Source organism: Macaca mulatta, chromosome 10 (genome assembly GCF_049350105.2).
Source record: "Macaca mulatta isolate MMU2019108-1 chromosome 10, T2T-MMU8v2.0, whole genome shotgun sequence".
In the NCBI taxonomy this organism is placed as follows: Eukaryota; Metazoa; Chordata; class Mammalia; order Primates; family Cercopithecidae; genus Macaca; species Macaca mulatta.
This window is the reverse complement of record NC_133415.1, coordinates 58905223-58918588: the sequence shown is the minus strand read 5'-3', so window position 1 is coordinate 58918588 and position 13366 is coordinate 58905223.

The window sequence follows — 13366 nt, the reverse complement described above, 5'->3', positions numbered from 1 at the left end:
ATAAATAAAGCAACAGGGAGAGGCTGGATGCAGTGGCTCACGCCTGTAATCCCAGCACTTTGGGAGGCCAAGGCGGGCGGATCACGAGGTCAGGAGTTCAAGACCAACCTGGCCAACATAGTGAAACCCTGTCTGTATTAAAAATATAAGAATTAGCCAGGCATGATGGCCCATGCCTGTAATCCTAGCTACTTGAGAGGCTGAGGCACAAGAATCACTTGAACCTGGGAGGCAGAGGTTGCAGTGAGCCGAGATCGTGCTGCTGCACTCCAACCTAGGGGGCAAAGCAAAACTCTCAAAAAAACAACGAAAAAACAGGGAGAGTTTTCCTGTTGATAGTCCCCTGGGCTGTCTCCTGTTTGGGGCTTTATGAATAAGGCTTCTGTGACCATTCTTGTGCAAGTCTTTTATAGGCACATTTTATTTCATTTGGATGAATATCTAAAGGCAGAATGGCTGGGTCATATGGCATGTGAATGTTTAACTTTATAAGAACCTACTGGGCTCGGCGCAGTGGCTCACACCTGTAATCCCAGCATTTTGGGAGGCCGAGGCGGGCAGATCATGAGGTCAAGAGATCAAGACCATCCTGGTCTACATGGTGAAACCCTGTCTCTACTAAAAATACAAAAATTAGCTGGGTGTGGTGATGTGTGCCTGAGTCCCAGCTACTCAGGAGGTTGAGGCAGGAGAATTGCTTGAACCCAGGAGGCAGAGGTTGCGGTGAGCCAAGATTGCGCCACTGCACTCCAGCCTGGCAACAGAGTGAGACTGTGTCTCAAAATAAAAAAAGAACCTACCAAACCATTTTCCAACACAGCTGTAACAATTTACACTCCCATTAGCAGTGTGTGAGAGTTCCTGTATAATATAAACCAGGGTTTTCAGCTTTCTGTACATTAAGAGATTTCGAAGGACTTTTTTTTTTTACTGACTCTCCAGACATTGGCATAGTATTCAGCCTTAAAAAGAACTGAATTTCTAGCCGGGTGCGGTGGCTCACGCCTGTAATCCCAGCACTTTGGGAGGCTGAGGTGGGCGGATCACAAGGTCAGGAGTTTAAGACCAGCCTGGCCAACATGGTGAAACCACGTCTCTACTAAAAATACAAAAATAAAATTACCTGGGTGTGGTGGTGAGCAACTGTAAACCCAGCTACTTGGGAAACTGAGGCAGGAGAATCGCTTGAACCCGGGAGGCGGAGGTTGCAGTGAGCTGAGATCGTGCCATTGCACTCCAGCCTGGATGACAGGGTGAGACTCTGTCGTTAAAAAAAAAAAAAAAAAAATAGCTGGGCATGGTGGCAAATGCCTGTAGTCCCAGCTACTTGGGAGGCTGAGGCAGGAGAATCGCTTGAACTCAGTAGGCAGAGGTTGTGGTGAGCCGATATTGTGCCACCACACTCCAGCCTGGGCAACAAAGCAAGACTCAAAAAAAAAAATTAAATTTCTGACCCATGCCGCAACATGGTGAACCTTGGAAACATTATGCTAAAGTGAAAAAAGCTAGACACAAAGGACTCCGTAGTGTATAATTCCGTTTATGTGAAATGGCCCATCCACAGAGACAGATTGGTGGTTGCCAGGAGCTGGGGTAGGGGAGAAGGAAGAGTGACTGGTGCGCAGGGCTTTTGGGGGGTGATGAAAAAGTTTAACACTTAGATTATGGTGATGCTCACACAACTCCATAAATATACAGTAAACCATGGACTTGTGCACTTAAACAGGTAGCTTTCTGCTATAAAAATTATATCTCAGTAAAGCAGTTTGAAAAATGAAGACTCGAGCTCTAGAAGGCAACAGTCTGAAAACAATAGGTTTCCTCCAGAGAGTTCCCTTGAGGTAAAGCTCATGCTTGTCTGAGAGCAGATGACCTTCCCTTGTCTTTTCAAACCTTAGACTCTTTTCAGTCTTGTCCTTGTCTCACCTTAGACCCTGAGAGGAGTATCAGACCTACTCGTTTGCTGGTGAACCCAAGTCCAGCAGGTGCTGCCCTGGTGCGGGGGTCCCTCAGCCACCTGTTGAGTGGCGGGAGGTTGCCTGTAAAAAGGAAGGAATTGAAATCCCCACACTAGGGATATTGGTCCTCCTCCACACCCCCACCCCGGCATTTCCTAGTGCAGCCAGCGATCCTCTTCTGTTTTCTCAGTGGGTGCGCCTGGCCTGGACTCCACCCAAGCCAAACAGCTGAGGTGAAACGGTTGGGCAGAGCAAACAGGCTTTCGCCAGGAGTCTTCCTTTACTTTCCCTTGGACAAATCACACTGGGCTCAAAGCCCCCGCTGGAATTCCTCCTGCTGCTGCAAGGCCCAGAGTGGCCACATCACCTGCCTGATGGAGTCATGAGTCACTAGCTCTCTCTGGGTTTTACCTTGACCTAGTGAATGTTTTTCTAAGAATATTTTCTTATTGAGGTATCATTTTCATATAATAGGACACACAGATCTTAGGTGTACAGTTCAAGTCATTTTGGCAAATGCATGCACCCATGTGGCTCACACCCCTATCAAAATAGAGAACGTTGCTATTACCCCAGAAAACTCCGTGAGTACCCTGCCCCTGGACTCTAGCAGCCCCTGTCTGGTGTCCATCATGACATATTACTGTCACCCGTTCTGGAACGTTATGTAGATGGCATCGTCCAGTGTCTGCTCTTGTGTGTCTGGCCTTCAGCTAAGCATGGTGTTTGTGAGATTCATGCAGGTGGATGCATGCAGCTCATTCCTTTTCATTGCTGAATAGTAATTAATTATTTCAATATAGCACACTTTGTTTCTTCATTTGCCTGTTGATAGTCCCCTGGGCTGTTTCCTGTTTGGAGCTTTATGAATAAGACTTCTGTGACCATTCTTGTGCAAGTCTTTTATAGGCATATGTTTTTATTTCTTTTGGATGAATATCTAAAGGCAGAATGGCTGGGTCATATGGCATGTGAATGTTTAACTTTATAAGAACCTACCTACTGGTTATAACCAGTTATAAGAACCTACCAACACGGCTATAACATTTTACTCTCCCATTAGCAGTGTGTGAGAATTCCATTTGCTCCACATCCATGCTAGCACTTGGTACTGTCTGTAATTTTAATATTAACTGTTCCGGGGGGAGTACTGCTATCCTATTATGCTGTTGTCGTTTTTTTAAAACATAGGGTCTCACTAAGTTGCCCAGGCTGGACTCAAACTCCTGAGCTCAAGTGATTCTCCCACCTCAGCTTTGGAGTAGCTGGAACTACAGCTGCATGCCACCAAACCTGGCTCCATTGAGTTTTAATGTGCATCACCCTGAGTGAGGTAGTGAATTTTAAAGGAGCCTCCAAGAATCCTCCTGCCCAGGCCAGCCTGCCTCCCCTCCCAAGCACCCTATTGCCTGGCATGCTGCATACAGAACCGATGGGACTCCTTCATAAGGATTCACCTGTGAGCCTGTATGTGCAAGGCAGCGCTACAGACGTGGGTTCCTCGCCCAGAGGTCCACACTCCAGGGTAGTGAATGGCCAACTCTTTTCGTAAAGAGCAGCCAGTAAATATTTCAGGCTTTGCAGGTCGTGCAGTCTCTGTTTTGGCTGCTCACCTCTGCTGTCGAAGGGTGACAGAACCTTAGACAACCGTAAATGAATGAGAGAAGCTGCGTCCCAACTTGATTTATGGACACTGAAATTCAATTTTCATATTGTTTTAACACCATGATTACTTGGATTTTTTTTTCAATAATTTTAAAATGTAAAAGGTATTCCTAGCTTGAGAGCCGTACCAAAACAGTGGGGTTACCAGATCCAGAGGCTCCTGTGCTTGGTGCCCCGTTTCAGGCAGGCAGAGCAGCCAGCTCAGGGCCCTTCTGCACTAGGCAGGCTCTCAGGAGCGTCTTCACAGTGAACCAGGCCAGCCCTGCGGAGCTCCAGCATCCCACCTGCTCCAGGAGGCAGCTTCCCCAGGATGAGTCCAGGTGGGGACCCACACCACTCCCAAGGGAAACACCGATGGGCCAGAGGAGGGCGAGAGCCAGGCGGGGAAGGGCTTGAGAGTGCCAGATTGGTGTCCACAGCCCCTCCCTGCCCAGCAGGCGGCTCCCAAGCTCCCTGATTATGGGCTTCCTCTGTCTCCCTCCAGCCTCGCTGACCTCAGTACTGCTCCCTGCTCACCTGGTCCCTTCGGAATCCACACATCAGGATGCCCACTAGCTTTGGCCCAGTGTTCGCCTTCACCCTGGCCACCTCCTCAAGTCTGTCTTTGCCCTGCCCATGCCCAGCCTGGGGACCTGCCAGGAAGGGGTCTGGGGTGGGGGTGTAGGATTATTGTCTTTCTTGTGAGGTAGTGGTTTGCAGGAAGGGTGTTGGGCTCAGATCTCCATCTGGGGAGTGGAGTCTGCACCCTGTGGAGGCTCTGAGGAGGGGCCCAGGAGGCAGGAGGACCTGTGTGGAGTCTACTGCAGGGCCCCCAGCAACAGGACCCCAAGAGCAGTAGCCACGGGTTGGAAGAGGGTTGTGCATCCCCACAAGGAACAAAACACAATGGCCGGGTGTGGTGGCTCATGCCTGTAATCCCTGCACTTTGGGAGGCCGAGGTGCGTAGATCACCTGAGGTTAGGAGTTTGAGACCAGCCTGGCCAAACTGATGAAACCCCCTCTCTACTAAAAATACAAAAAATTAGACGGGCACGGTGGCGGGCGCCTGTAATTCCAGCTACTCAGGAAGCTGAGGCAGAAGAATCGCTTGAACCCAGGAGGCAGAGGTTGCAATGAACTTATATTGCGCCAAAATAAAAAAAAGGAAGTCAAGTCTTGAGCTGGTGGCTCCTGGCCTCCTCCTGGGAAGACTGGCTGCTGGGCAGATTCTTTGTAGCTTGTGGAGAAGGCCTGGGCGTCGCTGGCACCACTGGTCTTAATGAAGGACCTAAAGCCCTGTTGAGTGTGGGGAGGGCCAAGAGGCATTGGATAAGGTAGGGAATGACCGTGGGATGTGGGACCCCGCAGGCCCGTGGCCCAGGTCTGGGGAGGTCCACCACACCTATAGACGCTGCCCACAAGGGAGTGGTTGCCAAGTGTGCCCGCAGTGCACTTTCACACTTGTATACACCAGACAGCGATGAGGAGCTTCTCCAGACCCCACTCCTCACAGCCCCTCCAGTTGCACACAGCGGGAGGTTCAGCCACTTCCTTCCTAACAGGGTAGAGGTCTGACACCTGAGGGCTTCAGGGAACAGGATGTGCTCTTTTGGGCTGGTCCCTCACACAGCATTACTCATCCATGTGGGAGAGCAAAGTCGTAGATGACTCATCCTTGTGTTGATGTGAATATGCCACAGTGTATTTATCCATTCCAGTGATGATAGACGTTTGCATCGTTTCTAGTTTGGGACTGTTCTGAATAGGGCTGTTCTGAACGTTCTTGTACATGCCTTGGGGTGAGCATAAGTATTCATTTCTGTTGGATGTTTTCTTTGGAGTAGAATTGCTGGGTCATAGGGAGGCGTTTGTTTAGTGAACACTGCCGGTTTTTCAAAGGGATTGTACTAACCTATAAGGAGTTGTGTTGATGTGGAAACTGAAGGCGCCGAGAAGCACATTAGGGTCAGTGGGTGACATCAGGGACACCCCCAAACTGATATTGAGGGGGTCCAACTTGAGGTGTTCAGGACCATTTCACAGGCGTCCCAAAGGACAGGGGCTCCAGCTGACACTGTCAGTCCTGACAAGAGAGGACTGAAATAGAATCTCCAGCATTTGCTGTAGGATTTGGATTTGAGGGGCTGTGAAAGGGGAGAATCTTGGAAATGCCAGGCTGGGAGTCTGGAGATGGAGAGCAGGATGTTTTGATGGAACTGTGGGCCGTGGAGACACAGGCTGAGGAAGGAGTCGGAGCCCAGGCAGGCTGGCAGGCTGGGCAAGTCCCATGGGTTCAGAGAAGGGGCAAGGGTTTGAATGCCCTCCCCTCCAGAACTTGTGTTGAATTTCAATTGTTGGTGTAATAGTATTGGGAGGTGGGGCCTTTAAGAGGCGATTAAGCCGTGAGGGCTGCACCCTTATGGTGGGTTTAATGCCTTAGTGAAAGGGCTTTGGGACTGGGTTCTCTCTTGGCTTTTCACTTTCTGCCATGTGAGCATGCAGCCCTCCTCCCCTCCGGAGGACACACCGTGCAAAAGACACCATGGAAGAAGCAAAGGGCCTCACCAGGCCCCAAACCTGCTGGCATCTTGACCGTGCACCGAGAAGGACACGCCATCCTTAGACTTTTCAGCCCCCAGAACTGTGAGGTTGTATTCGTTCATTTTTGCATTTCTCTAAATACTTGAGACTGGATTATTTATAAAGAAAAGAGGTTTAATTGGCTCATAGTTCTGCAGGCTGTACAGGAAGCCTAGTACTGATGTCTGCTCAGCCTCTGTGGCGGCCTCAGGAATCTTACAGTTATGGTGGAAGGCGAGGTGGGAGGCAGCAGATCACATGGCCAGAGCAGAAGCAAGGGGTGGGGCCCACACTTTTAACCAGATTTCATGAAAACTCACTATCTTGAGAACAGCATCAAGGAGATGGTGCTAAACCATTCATGAGAAATCCACCCCATTATCGAGTCACCTCTCACCAGGCCCCACCTCCAAAACAACATGATTACAATTCACCATGAGGTTTGGGTGGGAGCACAGACCCGAACCGTATCAGAGGTCTTGTGTTTTGTGTGGATGTGAAGCTCAATGCCTGGCTGGCAGCAGGTGCACTGCAGATAGAGCCAGTGTCTGATGAATGAAGGAAGGGTCCTTTGCTGGTGGGGTCCGGGTCTCACTGACCTGCTGTCCCCTCGGGGCCTAACGGGTGGGAAGTGGCCAGATGGAGGACTCCTCCTGGGTTGTCTGAGGACACCGGGCCGGCGCACTTGGGTGGCGCAGAGGCAGTTCCTAGGGACACTTGTTTTCCAGCGCCATTTCCACAGGTGCTGTGCTCATCCTTCTCACATTAATTCAGGCCAGCTGAAGAGAGCCAGGCTTTCTCAGTGTGAACTTAACCTGTCCTCTGGAGAGGCAGACATTTTAACAGCCAGGCCCATGGGTGCACTGGAATCTTCCACTCAGTACTATGCTGGCAGGTTTGTGTTGGCCAGACTGGGTGGGAGGACCCCTGAGCGTCTTAAGTGCCGATTTCATCCCGGGCCTGATACTAACTAAGCAGGAAGTGGCGGGGTGCAGACATGCATATCAGTGGCTCAGCCTGGCCTTCTGAGCCCTGCCCCTTGGATGAAACCCACCGCCTGGTCACTATGGGGCAGCAGGGAGTGCAGTCCATTGCTGAGCTCCACAGTGACCACCACAGCTCCCAGGGTGGGCCCATTTAACATATACCCTCTCCCCCAAAGTCAGGACATGTTTCTGACTTGGAAGACAGCAGGGTGGTGGCCCCAGGGTGTGACCAGCTTGCTGTCTCTTTAGCATGCTCATCTGTCCCTCACTAACTCCTGTCAGGGGAGGGCTGGGGCAGGGTACCAGACCCACTCTCGTCCCAGCTCTGGAACTCATCTCCCAGTCATTCAGTAGCAGCAGTTAGGCCTAGCTCACAGATGCCTTGAGGCCCCCTGAAAGCCCCTGCACCCCTATCTGCATATTGGGGAAGTCCTGGTAGAACTGGGCCACTGGGTTAGAAACGCAGCCCGCCCTGCGGCAGAGATTCCCACATTGCACAGTGAAAATATGCCCTGGAGATGGCCGAGTGCGGTGGCTCATGCCTGTAATCCTAGCACTTTGGGAGGCCAAGGCGGGTGGATCACCTGAGGTTGGGAGTTCGAGACCAGCCTGGCCAATATGGTGAAACTCCATCTCTACTAAAAATACAAAAATTAGATGGGCGCTTATAATCCCAGCTGCTCAGGAGGCTGAGGCACAAGAATCGCCTGAACCTGGGAGGTGGAGGTTGCAGTGAGCCGAGACCGTGCCATTGCACTCCAGCCTGGGCAACAAGAGCAAAACTCCATCTCAAAAAAAAAAAAAAAAATGCCCTGGAGGTGCTCACTAAGCAGGTGGAATTCTGGGTTTGGGGCTTTGGGAATGTGCTAGTCACAAGCCCTGTCAAGAGTTTTTATTTGGAAGTTTGGGAAACTGCTTCAAGTATTACCTGCACTTCTACAAACAGTGTCCTAGAAGCCTGTACTGTGTTACTAGGGAATGTAATATACTACATATATGTTAGTGTGTAATATACTGCGTTATGTTACGGCAGAGTAAGTGATGTTTGTCCTTCTCGGTGCACTGAATCAGACTCAGTGTGGGTTTATCCCCTGGGTGGCGATGCTAAGTTGCGTCACTTCATGAAGCTGGAGTCTGCCATACCTCTCCATTGCAAATCCCTTTTCCCTTTTATAGCTAATAAAGGTAAAGTGTAGGGTGAGGCTTCGAGATGCAGTGAATCCCCTGTTCCCCTGTGGCCGCTGTCCAGTAGTTCTCAAAATCTCCAGTATTGATTTGGCACCCTGTAGAGAGGAACGGCTTCCTTCTTTCCCCATCTCCATTTCGTTTCTTCTTAGTATCACTCTGGTCTCGTGGATTCTTTTTCCTTTAATGTCAGTGTGTTAAAATCATTAATGTCATGAAGAATATCTGTTGACACACCCCAGTGAAGGCAAGGCATCAGTTCCACAGTGTCATTCCAGCTGGTGGGCTCTTTATTCCCTTGAGCTTTATAATTACCAGCCTCTCAAAAGTAATGCATTTGTTATTTATCTTCATTTCCTGAAAGCCTGGGTCTGTGTTCCTTTCTAACACGAAATTGACCAGCACAGATCTGCCAGTGGCGTTGCTGGGATCCCAGAGAGATTTTCCCTCCACACCTGCGGTCTCAAGGGCTGGCGGTGCTTCTGAGTCACTCATTTCGTCAGCAATCAATGACACACTCTTCAAGTCCTCAAGAAGCTTAAGCCTAGCAGACTAAAAATATCTGTTTTCCACACCTCACTTCTAAGTCCCACAGCATTTTAATCCATTCACAAGACATCTTTCATCTCTTTTTCTGAGGCAGACGACAGGGGACTTGCTACATTTCGAATCTTAAATACCTATTTAAAAGAACTTTAGGCTGGGCACAGTGGCTCATGCCTATAATCCCAACACTTAGGGAGACCGAGTTAGGTGGATGGCTTGAACCCATGAGTTCAAGAGCAGCCTAGGCAACATAGCAAAACCTCATCTCTATAATAAATACAAAAATTAGCTGAGTATGCTGGCATGCACCTGTAGTTCCAGCTACTTGGGAGGCTGAGGTGGGAGGATAACCTGAGCCTAGGGGATCGAGGCTGCAGTGAGCCGTGATCACACCACAGCATTCCAGCCTGGGCGACACCATGAAACCCTGTCTCAAAAAACAGATAAAAGAACTTTAAAGGTAACGTATTATCTCCAACAACACAGAATAGCTCACTACAATAGTAACTAAACCAGAACCAGCATCCATCCCTTCTTAGTGATTTTTTTAAAATGACCTCCCAAAAAGAGAAGACAGAGACGTAGAGGACAGTCTAAAACAGGGATTCCCTGATGCTGAGGTTAGTAGATGCTCTGGCCTGATCACTGCTCTGATCCAGGCTGCCAGCACAATCCTTTCTCTTAGAAGGGTAAACCTGCTTTTCAGCTTTATGTAAAATAAAAGCATAGCCCAATTTCTTTCCATTTTGCCTGTTCTGAAGCCTGGCAGTTTTGTTGCTAAAATGGAAGATGAAGCTGAATCCAACTCTTGGTTATTTACAGAAGGAAAAAAATCTTTTCCCTGGCCCATGTTAGGGTCTCCAGCTAGGGCACCTCTAATTACACCAGCCAAAGACAATTCAATCAGGCAAGAGAAAAACAAGTTAATTGGCATGTGCATTGCACTTACACATGGCAGTACCTGGCAATGAATAACCCAAAGTGGGGTCAGAACTTGGGTTCATCTATCATCTTAGGCTGACACAAAGGAAAAGGCCTGGAGCTTCTGGGCAGGAGAGGCATGTTGTGGGAAGGTGTCTTGGTCTATTTTGTGCTGCTGTAACAGAATGCCACGGACTGTGTAATTTATAAAGAAAAGTGGCTTATCTGGCTCATGGTTCTGAAGACTGGGAAATCAAGAGCATGGCACTGGCATCTGGTGAGGGCCTTTATGCTACGTTGTCCCATGGAAGAAGGGTGGAAGTGCAAGAGAGGGTGAAAGAGACAGAACAAGAGAGGGCCAAACTCATTTTTATAACAACCCACTCCCACAATGGCATTAATCTATCCTTGAGGGTGGAGGCCTCCTGGCCTAATCACCTCTGAACAGTCCTACCTCTTACACAATGGCAATTAAATTTCAACATGAGTTTTGGAGGGCATATTCAAACCTCAGCAGAAGGTGCCCAGGAAAAGTATGGTAAACAAGGGTTCTTTAGGAAGGTTTGTTATGCAGAATAAGTCAGTACCTTCTTCCATTGATAAGAGTTGTTACAAGATATCCTCTTCCTTGCATGGAAGAGGGAGACATGGAAATTTCCTTTATAATAAATGTTAATTTCTTTTACAAAATGAAAATGGTTTTTAGAGCCTTTCCTGTGGTCTGCTGGTCTTAATGGCCTTTAACTCAAAATAATCCACATGCAAAGAGGCATATTTTGGGGTGGCGTATCCCAATGTCCCTCAGATGCTTCTTTTGTGAACTGTCCAAGTGGATGCCCATCTCAGGACCTTTGCATTTGCTATTGCCCCAGATTCATTTATTCCTTCTTTTTTTTTTGTTAGATGGACTCTTGCCCTGTGGCCTAGACTGCAATCTCAGCTCACTGCAGCCTCTACCTCCTGGGTTCAAGCAATTCTCCTGCCTCAGACTCCCAAGTGCTGGGATTATGGGCATGCGCCACCATGCCCAGCTAATTTTTGTATTTTTGGTAGATACGGGGTTTCATCATGTTGGCCAGGCTGGTCTCGAACTCCTGGCTTCAAGTGATCCACCCACCTTGGCCTCCCAAAGTGCTGAGATTACAGGCGTGAGCCACTGCACCTGGTCCATTCTTTCACTTTTTTTAGTCTCAGCTCAAATATCACCTCCTGCAACTAACAGCTCAACCTGCTTTTCTTCACAACATTTTATCTAAAAATTATTTATTTGAAAATGATGGCCAGGTGTGGTGGTTCACGCCTGTAATCCCAGCATTTTGGGAGGCCGAGGTGGGCAGATCACCTGAGGTCAGGAGTTAAAGACCAGCCTGGAAACATGGTGAAATCCCTTCTCCACTAAAAATATAAAAGTTAGCTGGGCATGGTGGCGGGCGCCTATAATCCCAGCTACATGGGAGGCTGAGGCAGGAGAATTGCTTGAACCTAGGAGGCGGAGGTTGCAGTTAGCAGAGATTGCACCACTGCACTCCAGCCTGGGTGACAGAGCAAGACTCCATCTCAAAAACATTAATAAATAATTAATTAAATAAATAACCTGAGATTTATTGGTTAATAAATGGCTGAGATAATTAATGAAAAATGAAATGGCTGAGATAATTAATCCTGGGACTCATTTAGCCACTCCAGCAATATTAGCGGCCAGAGGAGGTGAGGAGACATGATGGTGAGAGGGCTCCTCGCTGCATCAACCATGTGCATTATGAAGAGTCACATCATGAAGATTCAGTATTGGACTAAGTGCTGCAGGAGAGGGGAAGGACCATGGTGGCTCCCAGGAAGAAGAAATTACATCTGAGTAAGATAACTGTTAAAGAAAAAAAAAATCAATAGCATTTGTTAAAGCATGGTACCAAAGACTTTATTCACAACCATCATGATAGGTACAGGGACCACTGCAACGGGGTCTTGCAGCAGGGGAGAGAGACTGGGCTCAACTCCAAAAACAGCATGGGCAAGTGGGCATTTATAGCCAAGGACCAGGGGAGGGGTCAGTGGATGGACAGTTACTAAAAGGACACTTCAGGGGTCTGAGGGATTGTGGCTAAACCACCTCACAGGATTCCTGCTGAAGGCAGGCCAGGGTGATTGGATATCATGGGGGATGGTGGAGCATGGGGAGCCTGATCAGATGTCACCGAGGGGGATCAGCTATCAGGGGCAGGGAGTCCTTGCTAAATTGACAAAGCAGGGATTACTAAAACGGATGTCACAGGGAAGTGTACAATGGCCCTAGGAGAAGGCTCAGAATCCGGACTAGAGTTTGGTCAAAGAATTTTTGTCAAACATTTGTGTGGGATTAGCAAAAAAAAAAAAAAAAAAAAAAAAAAAAAAAAAAAAGAATTTTTGTCAGGATCTTGGAAAATTTCATAAAGTGTAGCTATGAAAGAAAGGACTTAAAATTTATTTAACCAGAGCACACAGAATTAAAAGTCAATCCAGTAAGAGAATATATAGGCCTTAAATCAACAACCATTAGTGAAGTCTGTGGCCTCTAGTTTTTCTTACTAAAACTTACTCCAATTATAAAAGAAATATTGTGGAAAAAACAGGAAATACAAAATGTATGGAGAAAATAAGGAAACCCCCCTGATAATTCTTCCATTCAGAAATAACCAGTGTTTAGGTTTGGATACGCACCTGTGTTTCTAACACAGTAGTCCATAGCCACATGTGGTTATTTAAATTTAAATTGACTAAATTAAAATAATATTTAAATCATTACTGTCATTTCTGCATTACATCCTTATTTTTGTCTTTCATTTATCAGTATTGTGTCATCTATCACACCTTCCTAGCTAGCTATTAAAATAGTCATTCCTTTTAGCAGCACAGTGGTTTATGATATTAACTTTGAGCATAGATACGTTGTTCCGGGCTTGTGCAGTGGAGCAGGGCTTGGCTGGGGTGAACCTTGGCTGTTTCCCTTATTAGCTGTGTGGGCTTAGGGAAGAGTTAACTTCCCTGTGGCTCACCTTCTCCATTGTCAAGCAGGAGTAATAGCAGGCTGTTTGCAGAGATCAGGAGTTAATATACGTACACTGCAAGTAATGATCAATAAGTGTCAGCTCCTCCATTCTTTGCCAGGTGTGCACCACAGCTGGGGGATTAACCTTTACCACACCACAGCAGAAAACATATTTGCATAGCTTGCTTTTTGTCTTTTGAAGCTTTGCTTGAACTCTATTCCCCAGAGTGGTAGAAGTGGTCATGGGGCACTATCGTTTTTTTGACTTCTGAATTGCCAGATCACCCTCAGAGAGATTGCATCAGTGTTTGGAGCTTGCAGCCAAGCTCGACCCCACAGCCCTGCCATCTGTGCCCGAAGTTCGATCTTGTTGGCTCCAGAATCCCTAGGATATAGTGCAGGAGTGAATCCCAAGCTGGAGCTGGGTGGGCTGTGGGGTCATTCCAGATTGATTAACCTCCGACCTCTGAAGTCTGCAGCTGGAAGGGGCTCCAGGTAAGAAGATAACTTTGAAGCATCAC